This window comes from Nicotiana tabacum, unplaced genomic scaffold (assembly GCF_000715075.1).
Source record: "Nicotiana tabacum cultivar K326 unplaced genomic scaffold, ASM71507v2 Un00462, whole genome shotgun sequence".
In the NCBI taxonomy this organism is placed as follows: domain Eukaryota; kingdom Viridiplantae; phylum Streptophyta; class Magnoliopsida; order Solanales; family Solanaceae; genus Nicotiana; species Nicotiana tabacum.
The window spans coordinates 23,268-44,252 of record NW_027438699.1 but is presented as its reverse complement, the minus strand read 5'-3'; the positions used below and the strand labels follow the sequence as shown (position 1 = coordinate 44,252).

At 40.5% G+C, this 20,985-nt stretch overlaps 1 long non-coding RNA gene across 1 annotated transcript; it reads right to left on the bottom strand.

The window, feature by feature from the left end:
- Nucleotides 1-13,289: 13,289 nt before the first annotated feature.
- Nucleotides 13,290-14,998, bottom strand: LOC107763435 (uncharacterized). Its single transcript, XR_012707320.1, has 3 exons — nucleotides 14,480-14,998; nucleotides 13,957-14,072; nucleotides 13,290-13,651 (listed from the first exon to the last, which is right to left on the bottom strand). It is a non-coding gene; the product is annotated as an uncharacterized LOC107763435 (long non-coding RNA).
- Nucleotides 14,999-20,985: the final 5,987 nt, after the last annotated feature.

Sequence of the window (20,985 nt, the reverse complement as noted above, 5' to 3'; positions counted from 1 at the left end):
CCAAGGCAGGAGCAGAGCTCAGCCCAGAGCAGCAGCACCAGCAGTGGAGCCTCAGGTTGAGTTTGATGATGAGGTTCCAACCCAGACAGTTCTTGTGGGCCCAGCTCAAGTCCTAGAGGGGTTCATTGCTACCCCAGTACTCCAAGATGCTCTAGTCCGTCTAGTGGGCCTTATGGAGAGTGTCACCCGGGCAAACTTACTTCCTATAGCACTAGCCGTCTCTCAGGCTGGGGGAGGAGCACGGACTCTCGCTACCCGCACTCCGAATTAGATGGCTCCCCAGTTTCAGACTCCAGCTGCTCAGCCAGTTGAAGCAGTTCAGTCGGGTGCGGTAGCTCAGACCGGTGATGGAGCAGCTATGTCTGTCGATGCTTTGTGGAGGTTGGACAGGTTCACCAAGTTTTTCACTACTACTTACGGTGGTACATATTTAGAGGATCCCCATTATTACTTAGAAAGTTGTCATGATGTTCTTTGGAACATGGGGATAGTGGAGACTAATGGGGTCGACTTTACTGCTTTTCGTCTGTCAGGTTCCACCAAGACTTGGTGGAGGGATTATTGTTTGGCTAGGCTAGCTGGGTCACCTTCCTTGACTTGGGATCAGTTCTCTCAGCTATTTCTTGAGAAGTTTCTTCCTATCACTCAGAGGGAGGACTATTAGAGGTAGTTGGAGCATCTCCAGTAGGGTTCCATGACCGTCACTCAGTACGAGATCAGATTTATTGCTTTGTCCCATCATGATCTTATCATACTTCCCACTGAGAAAGAGAGGGTGAGGAGGTTCATTAAGGGACTCGCTTAGCCGATTCAATTGCAAATGGCTAAGGAGACTAGGAGCGAGATTTCTTTTCAGGATGCGGCCAATATGGCCAAGAGAGTTGAGATGGTTCTATCACAGGGTAGTGGTCAGGGGTCTGACAAGAGGCCCCGTCATTCAGGCAGGTTTAGTGGTGCCTCATCTGGAGGCAGGGATTCTTTTGGTAGGGGCCATCCTTCCAGGCTATTTCATTCAGCACTTACGACTTCTCATGGTGCTTCAGGTGGCCTTGGTTCTCATATGCAGTATTCTGATCAGCAGTCCTACCATGCACCATCAACTCCTATCAGAGCACCTCCTATTCAGAGCTATTCTCATGTCAGTCAGGTCGCCAGGGTCAGTCTTAGTTTCCTCAGCCGCAAAAGTCAGGTGGATGTTTTGAGTGCGGTGAGTATAGTCATATATGGAGGGCTTGTCTAAGATTAGTGGGTGTTCAACCGCAGCAGCAGGGTTCCCGTGCTATGGTTCAGGAACCAGGTGTTCCACCGGCTGCTCAGCCAGCTAGGGGTCGGAGTAAAGGGCTAGAGGTGGAGGTGGAGGTAGAGGTACTAGAGGTGGAGGTCAGGCAATTAGAGGTGGAGGCCAGCCAGCAGGAGGCCATCCCAGGGATGTAGCTCAGAGTGGTGGGGCCTAGCCCCGATGTTATGCTCTTCCAACCAAGCCCAAGGCTGAGGCATCCGATGCAGTTATCACAGGTACCATTCTGGTCTGTAGAAAAGATGCTTCAGTTTTATTTGATCCAGAGTCTACATACTCCTATGTGTCATCTTATTTTGCCCCATATCTGGTCATGCCTAGTGATTCCTTAAGTGCTCCTGTTTATGTGTCTACACCGGTAGGTGATTCTATTGTGGTAGATCGTGTCCATCGTTCATGTATATTTGTGATTGGGGGTCTTGATACTCGAGTAGATTTGTTACTTTTGGATATGGTTGATTTTGATGTCATATTGGGGACGGACTAGTTATCACCTTACCACGCTATCTTGGACTGTCACGCCAAGACTGTGACCTTAGCCTTTCCCGGTTTACCTCATTTAGAGTGTAGAGGGACTCCTAGTCATTCTACTCGTAGGGTTATCTCATATATGAAGGCTTGGCATATGGTCGAGAAGGGGTGTTTGGCCTATTTGGCATATGTTCGTGATTCTAGTGTTAAGGTTCCTTCTATGGATTCTGTGCTTGTTGTTCGTGAGTTTCCTGAGGTATTTCTTTCATACCTACTGGGTATGCCACCCGACAAGGATATTGACTTCTGCATTGATTTGGCTCCGGGCACTCAGACCATTTCTATCCCGCCGTATCGTATGGCCCCGCCTGAGTTGAAAGAATTGAAGGAGCAGTTGCAAGACTTGCTTGATAAAGGCTTTATTAGACCTAGTGTCTCGGCTTGGGGTGTACCAGTGTTGTTTGTTAAGAAGAAGGATGGATCGATGAGGATGTGTATAGATTACCGGCAGTTGAACAAGGTTACAATCAAGAATAAGTATACATTGCCGAGGATTGATGATTTGTTTGATCAGCTTCAGGATGCCAAGGTATTTTCGAAGATTTACTTGAGATCTTGCTACATTCAGCTAAGGATTAGGGCATCCGATGTCCCTAAGACACCTTTCTGCACTCGGTACGGGCATTATGAGTTCTTGGTGATGTCATTTAGGTTGACAAATGCCTCAGCAGCGTTTATGGATTTGATGAACCGAGTGTTCAAGCCTTACTTGGATTCATTCATGATAGTCTTCATTGATGATATTTTGATCTATTCCCGCAACCGGGAGGAGCATGAGCAGTATCTGAGAGTGGTTCTTCAGACTTTGAGAGATAGTCAGTTGTATGCTAAGTTTTCGAAGTGTGAATTCTGGTTGAGTTCAGTTGCATTCTTGGGTCACATTGTTCCAACTGAGGGTATTAAGGTGGATCCAAAGAAGATAGAGGCAGTTAAGAACTGGCCTAGACCCGCGTCAGCTACAGAGATCCGGGGTTCTTGGGTTTGGCAGATTATTACTGTCGGTTTGTGGAGGGGTTTTCATCTATTGTAGCCCCGATGATCAGGTTGACCTAGAAGGGTGCCTAGTTCAGGTGGTCGGATGAGTGTGAGGCGAGCTTTCAGAAGCTCAAGACAGCATTGACTACGACGCCAGTGTTGGTATTTCTTGTAGGTTCAGGGCCATATACAGTTTATTGTGACGCATCTCGTATTGGACTTGGTGTGGTGTTGATGCAGGATGGCAAGGTCATTGCTTATGCTTCACGACAGTTGAATATTCATGAGAAGAATTATCCAGTTCATGATTTGGAGTTAGCAGCCATTGTTTACACGCTGAAAATTTGGAGGCACTATTTGTATGGCGTGTCATGTGAAGTGTTCACGGATCACAAGAGTCTGTAGTATTTGTTCAAGCAGAAAGAGCTAAATTTGAGGCAGAGAAGGTGGTTGAAGCTGTTTAAAGACTATGATATCACCATCTTATATCATCGGGGAAAGGCCAATGTGGTGGCCGATGCTTTGAGTAGAAAGTCAGCCAGTGTGGGCAGTCTTGCGTATATTCAGGTCGGTGAGAGACTGCTTGCTTTGGATGTTCAGGCTTTGGCCAATCAGTTTGTGAGGTTGGATATTTCTGAGCCCAGCCGTGTGTTAGCTTGTACTGTTGCTCGTTCTTCATTATTTGAGCGTATTCGAGATTGGCAATATGATGATCCTCATTTGCTTGTCCTTAGAGACACAGTGCCGCACGGAGGTGCCAAGCAGGTTACAGTTGAAGATGATGGAGTTTTGAGGATACAAGGTCGTATTTGTGTGCCTAACGTGGATGGACTTCGAGAGTTGATTTTAGAGGAGGCCCATAGTTCCTGGTACTCTATTCATCCGGGTGGCTCTAAGATGTATCAGTATTTGCGGTAGCATTATTGGTGGAGGAGGATGAAGAAGGATATTGTTGCATATGTGGCTCGGTGTTTGAATTGTCAGTGGGTAAAGTACGGGCATCAGAGACCCGGTGATTTGTTCTAGAAGATTGAGATTCCTGAGTGGAAGTGGGAGCGTATCACTATGGACTTTGTTGTTGGACTCCCATGAACCCAGAGGAAGTTCGATGCAGTGTGGGTTATTGTCGATAGGCTGACCAAGTCATCACATTTCATTCCTGTGGCGGTTTCCTACTCTTCTGAGCGGTTGGCAGAGATCTACATCCGGGAGATTGTTCGTCTTCATGGTGTGCCCGTGTCTATCATTTCGGACCAAGGTACGCAGTTTACCTCACATTTTTGGAGGGCAGTTCAGCGTGAGTTTGGCACACGGGTCGAGTTGAGCACAGTGATTCATCCTCAGACAGACGGGCAATCCGAACGTGCTATTCAGATTTTGGAGGATATGCTTCGAGCTTGTTTCATTGACTTTGGAGGCTCGTGGGATGAGTTCTTACGTTTAGCGGAGTTTGCCTACAACAACAACTACCAGTCGAGCATCCAGATGGCTCCTTATGATGCTTTATATGGTAGGCGGTGTTGGTCGCCGGTTGGATGGTTTGAGCCGGGAGAGGCTCAGTTTTTGGGTACAAATCTAGTGCACGATGCCTTGGACAAGGTCAGGATCATTCAGGATAGGCTCCGTACAGCTCAGTACAGGCAAAAGAGTTATGTCGACCGTAAGGTTCGTGATGTGGCATTCATGGTCGGCGAGCGGGTGTTGCTTAGGGTGTCGCCTATGAAGGGCATGATGAGCTTTTGGAAGAGGGGCAAGTTTATCCCTAGTTTCATTGGCTCGTTTGAGATTCTTGATCGAGTGGGAGAGGCGGCTTATAGTATTGCATTGCCACCAAGTTTATCAATCGTGCATCCAGTGTCTCATGTGTCCATGCTTCGGAAGTATCACGGCGATCCATCCCATATGTTAGACTTCAGCACTGTCCAGTTCGACAAGGACTTGTGTTGGCCCAAGTAAATGTGAAGTTTTAAAGACCGACAAACGAACTCAGACATGGACCAGGTCCATCTTGTGAAGCACAGTCGTGATCAACCCAAACATGTGAGATGCACGTGAAGGAGATAAATCTAGCTTATCAAAAGTAATATCTCCTGATCATGATCGGAAAGGTTGCATATTGGATAAGGAGAAAGACTTCTTACACAAAGAGAACACAGTTTAGGAAAGGATAAAGTTAGAGTATGAGATCAACTAGAACTCTTCCACCATGGAAGAGTACCATATGTATCCTAGTCAATATCTAATTACTAACCCCTTAAATATCAATGTTGTTCTCTTTTACAGGTAATGCACATAAGCAGAAGTTAAACGTGAATTGAGAGTAAAATAGCAAGGCAATTTTGCAAGCAATTTATGTGAGATTCAAGCGTGCAATCCTGAAGCTACTTGAACCAGATAGAAGAACCACTTCCAAGTGTCTATCTTTTACTCTAGTTCAATTGTAGTAGGTGATTTTACATTGTACCTTTCAGCTTTTATAGAAGCAAATGTATTAGGCACTTAGAGTTTTCAAGTTAGAGTTAACTTGAAGTTGTCGCAACAGTTGAGGCTATGTGACACAATGGGATTAGAGTTAATCCTAGGTTTACAAAAGAGTTTTTGTAAATGCAGTTTTTGGCTTAGTGATTTTAGTGGAGAGTTTGGGAAAATCCTACTGGAAGGTAGGTCTTGGTTTTTTCCCTTTTGAGCCAGGTATTTTCCACGTAAAAATCTCTGTGTTCTTTATTTTCTGTACTTATTATTCCGCAATAGTAGTAGTTGGAACACATAGAAGAACCAGGTCCTTCTATAATCAAGTTAAGCAAAAATTGGGTACCACACAAATCACCCCCCTTGTGAGATATTGAAGTCTAAAACATCAATTGGTATCAGACCAGGTTATCCTTGAAGAAGCTAACACCTTAGAACAGATCAAGATGAGTGCACCACCTAGAAACTGGGAAGGGCAATCTACTACTAGGAATCCACTCTTTAATGGACAGTATTATTCCTGGTGGAAGAACAGGATGAGAGACCACATCATAGGAGAAGACTATGAACTCTGGGACATAGTTACTGATAGTCCCCTGGCTACTACAAAGAAGAATGCTGAAGGAGTGGACGTGCCAAAGACAAGAGCTGACTGTACTGCCGAAGATTTGAAGAAATGGGAAAATAATGCCAAGGCCAAGAAATGGCTTGTATGTGGACTAGGTCCAGACGAGTACAACAGGATTCAATGTTGTACCACTGCTAAGAAGATATGGGACACTCTACAAGTGGACCATGAAGGAACTCCTCAGGTAAAGAGATCAAGAGGAATACTACTATATTCTCAATATGAGAATTTCACTATGAATGAAGGAGAAACCATCCAAGAGATGTACACAAGGTTCACAACACTAACAAATGAACTTAAGTCTCTTGGAAGAGTTATCCTTGAAGAAGACAAGGTTGAGAAAATCATGACAAGGGTCTTGCCATTAAATTAGGGAAAACAAAATCACGGCTATTCAGGAATCAAAGAACATTGTTACCCTCAAGTTGGATGAGCTAATTGGAAATCTCACTGCCTATGAACTGAGAAGGCAAACCATGAAGATGGATGCACTCAAGAAGGAAAGAAGCCTGGCTCTCAGAATAGCTGAAGGTGCAGACTTAGAGGATGATGAAATGGCTATGATCACAAGGGATTTCAAGAAGTATCTAATAAGAGGAAAGGGTTCTTCAAGAGGTGCAACCTTAAACAAACCAAGGTCTCTTGAAAAACAGACCAACGAGGGCTGCTACAAATGTGGTAAGACTGACTACATGATCAAGAATTATCCTCAGTGGGAAATTGAATGGAAGAAGGAAAGGGATGAACGAAGAAGTAGGAAGAAGGAACAGGTTCAACCCAAAAGGAACAAAGGATCAACAAAGGCTATGGTTGATACTTGGGGAGAGACCTCATATGAGGATTCAAAAGATGAAGCTAGAAATGAACAAGCACTTATGGCCATTGGAGAATCAGACGATGAACAATAGGTAAGTGTTATTCATCTCAAAGACAAGATTAAACTTTTGTCTAAGAAAGGCTTCTGAATTATTGCTAGACTTATTGATGAGTCTGAGGTCATAAACAAAAAAAAGGAATAGTTGTCTAGGGAATATGTGATCCTAAAAGCAAAGTGCAAAAATTTGGAATTTAGGGCTAGTGAAAGTGATAGTAAAAATGCTGAGTTGAAGAACCACAGTGTTTTAGAACTTAGGTCTGAAAATTTAAAACTGAAATTAGGAACAGGTAAGAAGAAAGCTGATCACACACATCTCACCTTAGAAGAAAATCTAGGAAAAATGAAGGATGAGTTGTACAAGAAAGATGAGGAGATAAGAGTCCTAAAAGAAGATCTAGGCAAGGTGAAGCATGAACTAGATAGAACTTGCAAATGGAATAAGTCCTCTGATGCACTATCCTGGCTACAAGAGCACCACAATAACAACAAAAGAGGACTTGGCTATGGGACCCCAGCACCTAAGTGGGATCCCAAAAGCAAATACATCACATTTCCTGGAAAAAAAATCTGCACACACTGTGGCAAGACTGGTCATTATAAAAGTGAATGTAATGCAAAATAAAAGGCCAGTCAAAAGAATAAAACCTTTGTTCAAGAGAAAAATAGGTTACCTGGATGGGCCAAAAGGAATTTAATTCACCTATTTGCCTATAGAAAGGGACCCAAACTAGTTTGGGTTCTTAATACTAACCCCTGATTTTGTTTTGCAGGTCCAAGTAAAGGAAAGTAGCCAAATATGGTACATGGATAGTGGCTGCTTAAAGCATATGACTAGAAGTAAGAACCAATTCCTTTCACTTGAGGACCTAAAAGGAGGTAATGTCTCCTTTGGAAATGGGAAGAAAGGTGAGATCATTGGGGTTGGAAAGGTAGGTAAGACAGACTCACATTCCATTGAGAATGTCTACTTAATATATGACTTGAAATATAGCCTAATCAGTATATCACAATTGTGTGACATAGGTAACCTAGTAGCATTCACCTCTACAAAATGTTTTATGATTAATCTTACCACTGACAAGATTGTTTTGCAGGGAAAAAGAGTTAACAATATTTACATTGTAGATTTGTCCGCTCTTTCAGAAAATGAACTTACTTGCTTGAGTGTGTTGGACAATGATCCCCTCTTGTGGCACAAAAGACTTGGTCATGCAAGTCTGAATCAACTCAACAAATTAGTCTCCAAGGACCTAGTGATAGGGTTCCCTAACATCAAGTTCAAGGAAGACACTTGTGAGGCCTGTGCAAGGGGGAAGCAGGTAAGATCATCTTTTAAAAGCAAGAAAATGGTAAGCACAACCAGGATGATGGAACTGGTTCATATAGATCTTTGTGGTCCAATGAGAACATTGAGTAGAGGTGGTAAGAATATGTGATGGTACTTGTTGATGATTACTCTAGGTTTACTTGAGTGTTGTTTTTAACATCTAAGGATGAAGCATTTTACATGTTTACTGCCTTTGTTAGAAAAACTCAGAAACAACTAGGTAATCAACTTGCATCAATTAGGTCTGATCATGGAATTGAATTTGAAAATGCTAAGTTTGCTAAATTTTGTGATGAGAATGGTATAGATCATAATTTCTCTGCCTCTAGGACTCCTCAACAAAATGGAGTAGTTGAAAGAAAGAATAAGACTCATGAAGATATGGCTAGGACTATACTTCTTTCTAGTAAACTGCCCCATAGCTTCTGGGCAGAGGCTGTAAATACCGCATGTTACATCATTAATAGATGCATGACTAGACCTCTTGTAGAGAAGACTCCCTATGAGTTACTTAAAGGGAGAAAACCAAATATATCCCATCTTAGGGCATTTGGATGCAAGTTCTTTGTGCATAATAATGGAAAGGACTCCCTAGGTAAGTTTGATCCCAAAAGTAATGAGGGAGTATTCTTGGGATATTCTTCACATAGCAAAGCTTATAAAGTGTACAACAAAAGAACTTTGTGTGTAGAAAAAAGTGTACATGTAGTTTTTGATGAAACTAACATTCTTTTTGAGAAACAGGAACATGAAGATGAAGCTATTGGGCTGGTAAAAGAATTGAGTAAAGTCACAGCTCAAGCTGAAGATGCATCAAAAGAAGGAACATGTGATGGAACAAGTTCTTCCATCCAGGGCAACATGACAGGGGGAACTGAACAAAGAAGAACTGAAACCAATCCCCTAATGGAACCTTTCCATAAGCATGTTCCTCAGCAACATAACATGGGAGAAACATCAAACAGAAACCAGTTGGTTGTGAAACCTTACAAGTATCAAAATTCTTATCCCATTGAGAATATAATTACTGATCCAACATCTGGAGTTAAAACTAGATCATAATTAAAGAATTTGTGTGCTTTTGATGCTTTCTTATCTCTTATTGAACCTAACAATGTTGCTGAGGCTTTGCAGGATGCAGATTGGGTAAATGCAATGGAAGATGAACTTAATCAGTTTGAGAGAAGTCAAGTTTGGTATCTAGTTCCAAGACCCAAGGACAAATCAGTAATTGGTACTAAATGGATCTTTAGAAACAAGCTTGATGAAGATGGAACAGTTATAAGGAACAAGGCAAGGCTGGTAGTCGAAGGTTATAGCCAAGAGGAGGGCATAAATTATGATGAGACCTTTGCTCCAATTGCAAGACTGGAGGCAATAAGACTCCTCATAGCCTTTGCAGCACACATGGAATTTACTCTTCATCAGATGGATATCAAAAGTGCCTTCCTAAATGGCTACCTAAAAGAAAAAAGTGTTTGTCAAACAACCTCCAGGGTTTGAGAGCAAGGAGTATCCGGAACATGTGTACAAATTAGACAAGGATCTCTATAGACTCAAGCAGGCTCCTAGAGCATGGTATGAACGAATGCCCAAATTCCTGCTTGAACATGGCTAAAAGAGAGGTAAAATTGACAGTACTTTATTCCTGAGGGAAAAAGGTAAGGATCTTCTTGTAGAACAAATATATGTTGATGACATAATTTTTGGGGCAACCACTGACAAACTAAGTAAGGACTTTGTCAAATTAATGGGGAGTGAGTTTGAAATGAGCATGATGGGTGAGCTTAACTTTTTCTTAGGCTTACAGATCAAACAAAACCCAATCGGAATCATGATCCATCAGCAGAATATGCAAAAGAGTTGATTAAGAAGTTTAAAATGGATGAATCAAAATAAATAGACACACTCATTGCAACAACTACTAAATTAGACATAGATGAACCTGGTTCATCTGTTGATCAGAAGTTGTATAGGGGTATGATTGGTTCACTTTTGTATCTTACTGCTAGCAGACCTGACATAGTTTTCAGTGTAGGGCTTTGTGCTCGTTTTCAGGCAAATCCTAAGGAATCTCACTTGACTATTTTCAAGAGGATACTGAGATATTTCAAAGGCAGTACTGATCTTTGCCTATGGTACCCTAAAGGTAGTAACTTTAATCTAGTGGGATATGCTGATGCTGATTATGCAGGTTTCCTTGTGGATAGGAAAAGCACCTCAGGTATGACTCATTTTCTTGGTTCATGTATGGTATCATAGGCCACTAAAAAGCAGAATTCAGTGGCCTTATCCACTGATGAGGCTGAATATGTTATTGTTGCCTCTTGTTGTGCTCAACCGCTGTGGATCAAACAGCAGCTGATAGATTTGGGCATTGAAGTTGGTTGCATCCCTATATTTTGTGATAACACTAGTGTTATAAGTATGACAAAGAACCCAGTTCATCATAAGAGGACTAAGCACATAGATGTTAGACATCACTTCTTAAGGGACAACTATGAGAAAGGATTGATTACCATAGAATTCTATGCTACTGATAAATAAATTGCTGACAACTTTACTAAAACATTGAGTAGAGAAATCTTTGAAAGGAATATGTTAGAATTAGGAATGATTAAGATCACCTAATGGGACCAGCTAAGAATGCACAATGAAAACAATTAATGAAAAAAATATTGGCTAGGAAATCTGGAACTTGTGTAAATACCTAGATTAATTTTTACTCAGTTTCATACTGTAAATAGTATACTCCTGTGACATGTGTTGATATGAGTCACTGATCTCTAACAAAATTTTCTCTATTATGGTAATTTGAGGCATGATCAAGAGAATTCTAAATGAAGAACCTGGTTCATCAGTATTAGTCATCTGAAAAATGAGGTATGTTTTTTTACACTCTGCACAATTAGAAATATAAATATTTAAATTATGATTAGAGTCCTACCTATGTTCAAACACATCTGAAAATCCTATTCGTTTATTTTTTGAACCAGTTTTGTCTCTACTAGAGTTCTCACCACATAAAATGCCTAAAATCTAGGAAAGCTTAACTGTTCATTCAACCTGCAATTTTAGGTTGATTAGACCTCTAATTAACTACGAAAAGATACCATTAGTCATTAAATAGGTCTCCTTCTTTAAATACCCATCATCACCTTTTGTCACCCTCACTATTTCAAACCGTAAAAATCTATTTCACTCTCAAGTGTTCTCTCTTCCAAAAGCCTAACTCACAAACTCTCTCAAGAAGTCAGTTACAATGTCGAACTCTCAAGATAATCCAAGCACTCCCCCACTACCCTCCCCTTCTGGTTCCTCCACACCACCTCCACCCAGCACAACCACTCAACCTAGGAGAAGGCAAGTAAAAATGCTTGCTCGGAAAACGGTGGCAACTAGTGCTCTTTCAAAGAAATTGAACGAAAAATTGAAGTCAAGCCAAGCCAAAGATTCTGAGAACTCAGACGATTCGTTCAAATCTGCTAGTAAGGGGGAAGGAACTAGGTCTTATGACTCGGAGAAAGCTCCAAACTCCCCTTCTAAGGTAAGTTCTGCTTTGACTGAAAATTTAAAAAATAAGTTTGTTTTGGTTGGGTCCGACAGGAATGTGGAATTGACTGAACTGGGAAGAAGAGGAGGTAAAAAGAAAAATGAAAAAGAAAGAGAGAGAGAGAGAGAGGGGGGTGTATGTGTTGATATGAGGGGAAAAGGGAAAGGAGTGGCTGGTTCTTCACCCACTTCTGAAGTGATGGTACCAACTATTTATGGGGTCGAACATGCATCTGTGGAAGAAAGTGGTAAGAAGTTAGGGGGAAGTGGTTCAGGGGAGGCTGCTGAAGGGTTGGTCAATCTAAGTTCACAGGCAGATGAACCTGGTTCATCTATTGAGGAGACCCTAGCAGAACTTCTGAAGAAAGTAGGTGCCAGTTATGATCCAAAGAAAAGGAGATCTCCAATACCAAAAGCCCCTAGTGCTGCAAAATCTTCCAAGAAATGAAAGGCTTCCTCCCCAACAACTACTGAAATTCCCTTGCCAAAGGGAAGAGCCACAAGAAGTAGGGTGAAACAGAGTGAGAGTGAACTACAAAAGGCTTTGGCTAAAAGTAAGAAGAAGATGATGGATAAAGGAAAAGTTAAGGTTGCAGAGTCCTCTGAAGCTATTGATGTTGAGGAGATGGAACAGGTCCATTAGGAGGACCATACAACATGGAGATTCAGACTCCCAAGCCCAAAAAGACCAAGACATCTTCCAAGAAGTCTTCATCTGTGTCTAAGGCTGTTGAACCTTCATTGGCCAAGAGGACAAGGTCTGCAGAGAAAAGCAAACAAGTTAGAATTTCTGAAGATGAAGAATGGAGTGGTGAAGAAGAAAGTGAGCCTGATGGTGAACAAGACAAGCTGGCCAAGTTTGGCAAAAGAAAAATTTTGAAGGGAAGATTGCTGAAAGACTTAGTGGAACTAGGAATGGTTCATTTGGTTGATGCCCTTACTGTTCAGGGATGGAAGGATATGGTCCTTCAGATGGATGGAAGGCTAGCTAGAAATGAGATTATTGAATTCATGGCAAATCTTGAGGTCAAAGATGGAAGAGTCACCACCCTAGTAAAAGGAGTTCAAGTGACATTCGACGCAGAGAAGCTGGGAGAGATTCTTGACTTCCCTGCTGAGGGATATGATGACTACACTAGGCAAAGATGGACTAGTCTGGATTCCGTTCCTCTTGCTCTTGAAATTACTAGGAGATTCTATGATGTTGAAGAAGTGAATAAGGCCAAGTTTATGCACAAGAGTGAAATGAAGCCACAGCACAAAGTCCTCTTTGAGTTTGTCAACAAGTGCCTACTGCCTAGGCAGGAAAGAAGACACATTGCTAACTATATGGACTTAGTTCTGATGGAGTCACTACAAGAAATATGAGCTATGGCGACATTAAATAAATGTCGTATTAGGTCACATAAATGTCACATAATCAATTACCGACGTTTATTTTACATTTATGCTAAATGTCGGAAATTTCAATGTCGGAAATTTTTCGACATTTAAGTAAATGTCAGTAAATGCTTAGTGACATTTATCTACTGACTTTTTATCAAATGTCACCCATTTGAGTTCATAACCATATAATTTGTGACATATAAAAAAATATCAGCAAATTATTTATAAATTAAAAAAAATATAGATGCACGGTTAAAATTGAAAACAATACATTTATTATATTTCCTTTTACATACAATATAGAAAAGAAGAAAAAAACAAATATATTTATTTGCTCTTCGCAATACCGCAAACATTCACATTCATGTCAAAAGTTTCAAGTGTCATACACCACAGATAATTTAAATGAATTTAAAAACAATAGTCCAGTACAGTATATACATAATTGTAACTTTTCTCTTTGTTAACATCTTCAAAATAGCCTATACAATTTGAAGCTTTAGTGTCCGTGTTCTTTGATGAAGAAGCTTTGGTATCAGTATATCACCACGCCAAGGATTCACCCACACTATAGTAGCTCACATCCTTCAGAAGTGTTGTCTCCAATAACTGAAAAGAAAAGAATTATACTAAACTAGTTAGGGAACGATCAAAAAAAACAATATTAAAAAAGTAAGAAAAGCATTAATAGAGGCACAATGGCCTTGTTGCCTTTGCGACATAGTTTTAAACAAGATAATGCACCAAATTATTTGTTTAGTATAGATTGTGACACATGATAAACCAACAGAGGCAATGCAAGTAAACACTAGTATAACAAGTACAATTGATTACCACACAAAAGGGTACAGAACAAAGTAAATGATCAAGCTGAAACAATATACATAACAATTTCAAAGGGATAACCTAACAACCTGATAGGATAGATTAAAAGAACCAACCAATCCGGAAGATTAAGTGGAACTTGGAAGCTACATAGCCTCAAGTGGACTCCATGTAGTTCAATCAGCGAGTTGGCCTCTAAATAAACCTGGATAATAAACAAAGATTACATACACACATGAACCTCTAATGGATTCTTTATCAAAATCCATTTGATAACTTATCCAGAACTTTAAAGCATTCTCTCAAACAGTTGGAAGGCAATATACTACTATACAGTTGAAAAGGTAAATTTCGTATCAATTAAAATGCACAATATAATTAGGTGCTCTAATTCAATTATAGAAAGGTAATACACTGACATGCGGCAATATCTCATCTATCGGATTGTGGCACACATATATGAAATAGGATATATCAACTATCCAGAATTCATTCATATCCAAAGTGAATGAATCACAAACCTATTTTTTAATATGAACAACCCATAATTTCAAATTAAAAGAAGAAAAATTAATTGAAGATTCCTAAAAGTCTCAATAAAAAACCTCGCACCGATTACATTGACTTGAACTATGGATTCTCCTTCTGGCAAGGTCACAAGACTACGAACTTCGAATGTCTTGAAGGTGAAGAAGTCATTGACTGCATATTCGATTTCAGTTCGATTTGAATTTGTTCACAGAGGTTTGGAAGGGATCTCCTAAAGAGGCGAGAGAAGAGAACGGAGGTGGAGGTTGCCATCACCTATGATTCTGTAAAATATGACATAAATAGCATAGCCCCTTTCGAGCAAGATGAATAGAGAATGATGGATGTTGTCTCGTAGAATTTAGGGTTTCATAGGAGGACGGTTCTGAAAGGGGGCTGGAGATAGGGAAAATAAAAAGAAAGGAATGAGCGATTTAAATTCAATTGCGTATAAAATTTCCCACTGTTTGCTGCAAATGTCGATAAACATAGTGAAAAATACATCATTTGAATCAAATGTCATAATATTTAATGACTTTTCTTGCTAAATGACGTTCATTTAACCACATATTGCTCTAAATGTCAGAAAAGTAACTGTTTAATGACATTTGTTATAAATTTCATCAATTAAATGTGGTTGTAGCCTATATTTCTTACAGTGAGTGCCTTGAAAGTGGAAGGCATATCAACTGGCCTGCATTCATCATCAAGCTATTGGACAGGGTCATAAATGGCTCCAAAGCCCATGCCACCCCCTATGGATTTATTCTGACTACTGTTTTAGATCGATGAAAGGTGCCTCTGAAGAAATGGGAAATGGCCACAAGCAAGGACTACTTTGGAATTAATACTCTGATTTCTTGTGACTATCTAGTCAGTGCCATTCCAAATAAACCTAGTTCATCCAAGAAGACACTTGTCAACAAAAACGTCAGGGCTTTAGTTCAAGAAAGTGAGGCCAAGGATGTTGAGATAGCTAGGCTGAAGGCTAACTTAGCAGAGGTTGAATCTGAGAGGGATGCTCTCAGAACTGAGCTTACCAAGGAAAAGGAGAAGAATGATGGGATTCTTCACAATATGATGAATCTTCTCTAAAACCAAAACAAACCATCTAGCTCCCCCAAGCCTTAGGAATTCTAGCCTTTATCTCTTGAACCGGTCTAGTACCATCAGTGACCCAAATTAGGGATTTCTCTTTCTTTTTGCTCATATTTTGAATATTTTTGCTTTTTGTTTGTGGATTGTGGTAGCAACATATCTTTTATCAATGATATCTACTATTTTTGCTCTTGTTGACTGTTAACATTTCCTTGATAGTTTAAATATGTTTGTCTGATCACTGATGATTAATCCATGATTGCACTTGCAGTTGCCCTATTGGCCATGAGTACTTATTAAAATCTGCGACTCGTACTTTGTTTATGAAACTTTTCGATGATGCCAAAAGGGGGAATAGATATTGTGCTTTACATATTGTGCCAAAAGAGAACACAGTTTAGGAAAGGATAAAGTTAGAGTATGAGATCAACTAGAACTCTTCCACCATGGAAGAGTACCATCTGTATCCTAGTCAATCTCTAATTACTAACCCCTTAAATATCAGTGTTGTTCTCTTTTACAGGTAATGCACATAAGCAGAATTTAAACGTGAATTAAGAGCAAAATAGCAAGGCAATTTTGCAAGCAATTTATGTGTGATTCAAGCGTGCAATCCTGAAGCTACTTGAACCAGATAGAAGAACCAGTTCCAAGTGTCTATCTTTTACTCTAATTCAATTGTAGTAAGTGATTTTACATTGTACCTTTCAGCTATTATAAAAGCAACTGTATTAGGTACTTTAGTTTTCAAGTTAGACTTAACTTGAAGTTGTCGCAATAGTTGAGGTTGTATGCCACGACGGGATTAGAGTTAATCCCAGGTTTACAAAATTTGTAAATACAGTTTTTGGCTCAGTGATTTTAGTGGAGAGTTTGGGAAAATCCTACTGGAAAGAAGGTCATGATTTTTTCACCTTTTGAGCCAGGTGTTTTTCACGTAAAAATCTCTGTGCTCTTTATTTTCTGCACTTATTATTCCGCAATAGTAGTAGTTGGAACACATAGAAGAACCAGGTCCTTCTATAATCAAGTTAAGCAAAAATTGGATACCACACAAACCCCCCCCCCCTCTTATGTGGTATTGAAGTCTAAAACATCAACTTGTCCTATGAGAAAGAGCCGGTAGCTATTCTAGACCGGTAGGTTTGTCAGTTGAGATCGAAGAGTTTCCCTTTTGTTCGTGTTCAGTGGAGAGGTCAGCCTATTAAGGCAGCGGCCTGGGAGTCTGAGTCCGATATGCGAACCTGATATCCCCATATTTTCTCCGACTCAGGTACTTCTTTTCTATGTCCGTTCGAGGACGAACGGTTGTTTTAAAGGTGGAGAATGTGATGACCTTGTGTTACAAGTAAATTTTGTATTCCGGGGCCTTTAAAACCTCTTTTTTGTCTCACCTCGATATGCGTGTGTAGTCCGAGGGTGTTTAAGAAAAGCGTTTATGTGAAAACTAAGTAAAATAAGGAAAATTGGCTTTTAAAATTGAATAAAGTTGACTTTGGTCAACATTCTTGGTAAACGGATACGAACCCATGATCCGATGGTCTCGTAGGGTTCGTAGTAAAATTTGGGACTTGGGCATATGCCCGAAATCGAATTCCAAGGTCCCAAGCCCGAGAAATGAATTTTTTAAAGAAATTATTTTCTAGAAAATATAAAGGTTTTTAGAAGTGAATTGATGCAATTTCTTGATGGTATCGGGCCCGTATCTTGGTTCTAGAGGCCGATACAAGTTTGAAATAATAGTTAAGTTGAATCTGTAAAATTTGGTAAAGATCGGAATTGGTTTGGTATAAAACGGACTTATAGTTGAGAAAATAGTAATTTTGATGTTCTTGAGTGATTTTATGAATTTGAGGTTTAATTCATAGTTGTTGATGTTATTTTGATGATTTGATTGCACGACCAAGTTCATATGATATTTTTGGACTTGCGTGCATGTTTAGTTTGGAGCCCCGAGGGCTCGGGTGAGTTTTGGATAGGCCACGAAGTGAATTTGGACTTAGAGAAAAGGCTGTTGCAGGTTCAGCTGTGTTTCAGGATCTGATCTCGCAATTACGAGGTCAGGCTACGCAATTGCGAGCCCAACAGGCTTGGCAATTGCAAGGTCGTGATCGCATTTACGAAGAAAGATTTGCCTGCCAGTGTTCGCAATTGCGAACCACCCTTCGCAAATGTGAAGTCATCAGGGGAGGGACAGTATCGCAATTGCGACTATTTGTTCGCAATTGCGAGGTTAGCAGAAAATGCCCAGGTTCGCAAATGTGAGGCCTTGTTCGCATTTGCGAGCTTCGCAATTGCAAATCTCCTGTCGTAATTGCGACATCTATGACTAGTTAATTGGGACTTAGATGCATTTTTCTTCATGTTTCAAACTCTCTCAAACCCTAAGCTCTCTTGGGCGATTTTCTAAAGAAAAGTTCTTCTCCAAATCAATTGTAAGTCATTTCTAACTCATTTTCTTTAATATATAACATCTTTTCACATGATTTCAACTCAAAATCAAGGGTTTTCATGGGGAAATTGGGTGTTTTGGGTAGAACTTAGGATTTTCAAATTTTGGGGATTTGGAACTCGATTTGGGGTCCGGTTTCAAAATAAATTATATATTTAAGTTCGTAGGTGAATGGGTAATCAGGTTTTGGTTCGAACCTCGGGTTTTGACCATTTGGGCCTGGGGTTGATTTTTGTGATGACCCGGCCGGTCATCTTAAGAATTAACGCCCCGATCCCCTATTAGCTGCTTTCCCCGTGTTTATTTCTGCCATTTTGATTTGCCGGGATGTTCGATTTTGAGTTTCTGAGAGTTTTGGGGCACTTAGTCCCTAAATGAGAGCTTAAGTATTGGAAAGTTGACCGTAGTTAGAACAGTGTGAAAACAGCCTAAGAATGAAAATCTGATGGTTCTGTTAGCTCCGTTGGGTGATTTTGGGCTTAGGGGGTCCGTAGCTAATTTAGGCTTGAAATGCCGAAGGTTGAATATTTGAAGTTTCCGGTTCGATAGTGAGATTTGGATCGGAGGGTCAGAATGGAATTCCGGAAGTTGGAGTAGCTCCGTAGTGTTTAACGTGATGTGTGTACAAAATTTCAGGCCATTCGGACGAGGTTTGATAGACTTTTTGATCGAAAGCATATTTTTAGAGTTTTTGGAATTCTTAGGCTTGAATCCGATGAAAAATAGGTGTTTTGATGTTGTTTTGAGCATTCCGAAGGTTGGGACTAGTTTAAATGACGTTTTAGGATTGGTTGGCAGGTTTGATTGAGGTCCCAGGAGCCTCGGGAGTGTTTCAGATGCTCAATGGGTCATTTTGGAACTTAGAGAAATTGCAGAAAAATTGCAGCAACCCAGTTCTGATTTCCTTCTTCGCATTTACGAGTGGGGTCTTGCGTTTGCAAAGAGGAGCTGGGGCTGGGGGAGATTTAATTCTTCGCGTTCGCGAAGTTTCTCCCACGTCGCGAAGCTAAGAGGCCTTAGACCTACGCGTTCGCGATGGTGTTCCCACGTTCGCGTAGGAGGAGGAGACTGTGCATCGCATTCGCGACTAGGTCATCGCGTTTGCTATGAAGGAAAGCTGGACCAAACAAATTTGTGCTTCGCAAACGCGAGGGTCCTTCCGCGTTAGCGAAGAAGGAAATACCTGGGCAGAATATAAAATTTCAAAATCGAGGGTTTAGCCATTTTTATCAAAACTTAAGCTTGGAAGCTCGGATTTGAGCAAGATTTTGAGGGATTTTCAGAGATATCGATTGGGTAACGATTCTTAACTCCTTTTTGCTTGTAGCCCATTAATCCAAATATGAATTCATCATTTAATTTCGGATTGGAATGAAAAATTGGGGAAAATTTGAAAGAAAGTTCTTAGACTTAGAATTCGACTTTTGATTGGGAATTTGATATTAGATTTGGAAAATTTCGGTATGCATAAACTCGTGAGGGCGTGAGGATTCTGAAAATATAAATTTTACCTGATTCCGAGACGTGGGGCCTGAGGGGCATTTTGGTCATTTTACCTAATTTCGTGTATTAGCTTAGAATTATTTTGTAGAATTAGTTACTTGAAGTGTTATTTACATTATTCAATTGAATTGAATAGATTCGGGCCATTTGGAGTCGAGAACTCGTGGCAAGAGCGTGGTTTTGGGTTGATTTTGAGCTGATTCGAGGTACGTGGCTTGTCTAACCTTGTATGGGGGACCTTCCCCTTAGGATTTGTATATTTGGTAATTAAAATGCCTTATACGTGAGGTGACGAGTGCGTACTTGTGCTAATATTTGGCAATTCGGTTTTCTTTAAGTAATTACTAGTATGTTTCCTTTCATGTTTCTATTATTTGCACTATTAAGCATGTTGTTAGCTTAGGAAAGCATGTCTAAGTGACTTAACTGCTTTACTTGCTCAAACTGCCTTACCTGAATTCTGTGCAGCATGCTAGGCTAGGACACTTGTTGCCTTGATATGAAATTTTGCTATTTCTGTATATTTTCCTATTGCTATTGTGCATTTATTTTGGGACTACGGATGTGGGATTCCGGTAGCTCCCCCTTGTCTATTTATTTTGGGACTACGGATATGGGATTCCGGTAGATCCCGCTGCACAGTTATATGGAACTACGGGAATACACCCGGTAGATTCCCCCAATATTGGGTATTTACATTTGGGTCTACGGAATGGGATTCCGGTAGATCCCCGCACACTATGAGTTGGACTACGGGATGGGATCCCGGGAGATCCATTGGATATGTACATATGGGACTACAGGACGGTATCCTGGGAGATCCCCGATTATTATTATTGGTGCTGAGCTGTATTCCTTTCCGTGTTTACCTTGCTTCTGTATAATTGTTGTTGTTCTGTACATCCTATGTTACTTTACTGCTGTACTTATTTATATTGTTCTGTTCTATACTGTTGATATTTATATTTTATTTAATCTCAGTAGGGCCCTGACCTTCCTCGTCACTACCCGACCGAGGTTAGGCTTGGCACTTACTGAGTACCATTATGGTGTACTCATGCCCCTTCTACGCATATTTTTCATGTGCAGATCCAGGTACTGCGACTTAGCCCTATTACCCGTGAGGCGAGGCGACTGCTCTAGAGACTTCGAGGTACATTTGTCGCGTCCGCAGACCAAGGAGTCCCTTTCTATTCTACTTTTTAAACATTTGCCCTTCTGTATTTCTTTCCTTTGGTAGATATTCTAGAGTTAGACTGTGTAGTGATCCTTAGCTCGTGATTCATGGGTTTTCGAGTCTTGGAAGTATGTATTGGTTTGAGAGTTAATTATTGTGTATGCCGAGCGGCACTTTTAAACACTATTTTATCGTTCTTCATTCTGTTTTAATTTTTTTTATTCTGCACTTGGTTTATCTTCTGCAATTTAGGCTTACCTAGTCGTAGAGGACTAGGTGCCATCACGATGTTTCACGGAGGGTCCGTAGAAGCGGTGTTGTCAATAGAAGCAAGGAGACCGTAGAAGCGGTGTTGTCCGT